This window comes from Festucalex cinctus, chromosome 3 (assembly GCF_051991245.1).
Source record: "Festucalex cinctus isolate MCC-2025b chromosome 3, RoL_Fcin_1.0, whole genome shotgun sequence".
NCBI classification, from domain to species: Eukaryota; Metazoa; Chordata; class Actinopteri; order Syngnathiformes; family Syngnathidae; genus Festucalex; species Festucalex cinctus.
Window position 1 is genome coordinate 32,650,987 of NC_135413.1, and position 3,195 is coordinate 32,654,181.

Below are 3,195 nucleotides of genomic sequence, written 5' to 3' on the forward strand. Positions count from 1 at the left end.
ATTTTGGGTGTAATTCCTCTGTTGACCACTGGATGGAGGCACACTATTTTGTTTCAGCCTTTAAATTTGGAAAAAGAATGAAAACAGGAAGTATTTCAACCCTGACGAAATATTGTCAAATGATAAATTTGTTCGCAAAAGTTTTACTATGGTCAGAGGTTGACGTTGACGTGTGAATGTAACACAATATTATGGATTTCACTGATAAAAAAACGACGTCATAATTTGACGTGATTGCAAATGAAAGACAAGCACGGCAAGATGCCAGCGAGTAAAACTCATTTTAATAAATCACAATCGTCGATCATACGGGACACATGAGCCGCTTCATCAGCACGTCCACCTTCTCCGAAGCTCCGCCCACTCCACTGGACGCACTGCAAACACACACACACACACACACACATCACTCTCAAAACTTTGTTTGATGACATACAAACGTGCGTGTGTGTGTGTGTGTGTGTGTGACCTGTTCCTGGCGGCCTTCACGCGCTTGAGGAACGAGCAAACGGACAAAAGTTTGGCTTTGGTACGAAGGAAGTCGGCGTAGCGGCTGGAGAACTCCACGTCGCCCAGCTGACGTCTGCGCAGACGCACACAAGTGACGCACACGGTGGAAAGGGGGGAAAAAAAAGTGGCAATCTGACGTGCAAGGAAGCTGAAACATACTCAAAGTAAACACGCTAAGCCTAACTTCAAAATAAAGTTTACCAAACGCTAGTAATACATTGACGGCAATGCAAATAGCCTTAGTACACTTTTACTTTGAAGTTGGCCCACGTCGTGGCGTGACGGTGAGCTTGACTTCCGTTGTAGACATTACTTTCTCGTAGTTGATTGACATTTGTAGTTGCGACCAACATCAACGCAACGCTATCCCGGACTCATATTTAATCTATAATTTAGGATGCTAACAAAAAAAAAAAAAAACGCTAATTAATTACACCGTCATCTTATGATACGGAAGAAGTCTCCGACGGAAGTGGCTAGCGGCTAGCTGTTAGCATCACCAACGAGTGTTTGACAGCTGCAACCAGGCTAACTTAAATTATTTTTCAATATTTTGGACGAAGGCCAAATTAAAAAACACACAAAAAAAAAAAAGTGGTTTATGGATTTATTTTAAAAATATCTCACGCACACACACTCAACGTGAGCCTGCAGCCTGGTTGCGTGGCCACGCGGAGGCGCTGTTGTGGTGGTGAGTGTCAGTGACGTCACCTGGCGTCATTTCGCCGTCCGCTCTCAGTGGGGGAATTTTCCAGCTGGCCTTCATCATCATCATCATCATCGTCTTCTTCTTCTTCGTGCCTGGACGACGAGCAGCACGTGAGTGCGCCATTTTTATTTTTATTTTCACTTGAGGACGCCTTGCGCACCTCGTCATCGCGCTCTCGTCACGTGAGCATTCACTCACCTGAGCGGAAGTGAGGCGCTTCGGGCCAGAAGCGCCCAGAGCAGCAGCAGCATTGATGATGACGTCATCGTCTGAGCACATGAGGACAGCATGTTATCAAGTCAGTTTTTTTTTTTTTTTTCATAAATTGAGAAACTAAATTGAAACCCTAATTTAAAACCCTAACCATAATTTTCTGCCTCTTCCTTTTTAATGGCTATTTTTTGACATTTTTTTCTGCCTTTTTTTTTTTTGCTATCAATTTTTGGCAATTTTGTCAACATTTTATGGTAATTTTTGGGAACCCCTTTTGAAAAATTTCTGCCTTTTTTTTTTTTAAATAATTTTCTTTTGAGTTCAATTCTCTGACATTATTGTCAATTTCGTGGACATTTTTAACATATAATTTTCTGCTTTTACTGAAATTTGAACTGAACTCAATTAACTAATTAATTTGAACTTTTCATATATCTTTCATCTTTTTTTTCCTGACAGAAATTTTGACATTTTTAAATATTTAATTAATCATTTTATATGTAGTTATTAATTGATTTAAGAATATTTTGTCTAAAAAATAAGAATAAGTATGTAAAACATTATTTTTTAAAATTTTTATAGAGATCCATGCAGGTTGAACATGGTAATTTTTGAGAACCCCTTTTGAACATTTTCGGCATTTTTGTAGTCATTAATTTATTCGAGAATATTTTATCTAAAAAAATAAGAATATGAAAAACAATATTAATTTCATTTTTTTTTTTTTGTAGAGATCCATGCAGGTTGCAGACATTTTTTAGTTCAATTTTTAGTGAACTAAACAATTAATTTTAACTTTTCATACCTTTCGTCTTTTTTTTATCCCGACAGGTTAAAAATTTTGACTTTTTTTTTTTTTTTTTTATTCATTTTTTATGTAGTCAATTCATTTAAGAAAAACAAAGACAAGAATAAATATGTAAGACAATATTAATTTCTACTGCCCTAACCCTAGTTTCAAACCCAACTTCTACTTTTAAATCATAATTTGAAACCCTGCCACAATATATTGGTGGTTATAAGAGATAAATTCTTATTATTAGAAAAATATTACAGGGGAAAAAAAAAATCATAATTTTACAAGAATGGGCGTCTTTTTTATTTATAAATGTATGTATTATTTCAACAATAAACATAAAGTTTAAAAACCTTGCAAATTTTTTATTATTTCATTTTATTTTGAAAATCTTTATTTTTTATTTTTATTTATTTATTTATTTTAAGAGCCAACAAGATAGCAACAATGAAATCATCCTGAGCAACAATTTGAAGTGAGAATCAGAATCTGACCTGTTCTGGACCTCAAGGTCGACGTGGAGATTCGGGTTCCGCTTGTTTTGTGTCGAGCGCGAGCGCGTTTGTGGCGTCTCTTCTTATACGCGACCCGATATCGAACCCAACGCGTCACTCGCTTTTTTTTTCCGCGCATCGATTGAGCAGACTTCTTTTTTTTTTTTTTTTGCTCCGTTGACTTCCTCAGGTGGCGCTAATTAGCGCGACTAGCGTACATCCTGTTCTTTGCTCAAAGCGATTAATAATGATTTTATGACGAGCGATTGTTTGCTTGGCGACAATCATGTGACAGATGTACATAAAAGTCCATATATGGTCATCACGGCGTCCATATTTGCACTTCCGTGTGACGTCATAACACAAAAGCTGTGAATGCTGCTTTATTTATTTTTTTTAATGACGAGACATGATTGTTTACGATTTCATTTTTCCAGAAAACATTTGTTTTTAAACTAATTTTTTTTTGTAAA

The 3,195-nt window shown here is 36.4% G+C and overlaps 1 long non-coding RNA gene across 1 annotated transcript; it reads right to left on the reverse strand.

The window, feature by feature from the left end:
- Positions 1–258: 258 nt before the first annotated feature.
- LOC144016525 (uncharacterized) lies at positions 259–2,759 on the reverse strand. The gene is made up of 5 exons (XR_013282938.1): positions 2,723–2,759; positions 1,380–1,488; positions 1,222–1,311; positions 470–583; positions 259–377 (listed from the first exon to the last, which is right to left on the reverse strand). It is a non-coding gene; the product is annotated as an uncharacterized LOC144016525 (long non-coding RNA).
- Between the last annotated feature and the right edge of the window lie 436 nt (positions 2,760–3,195).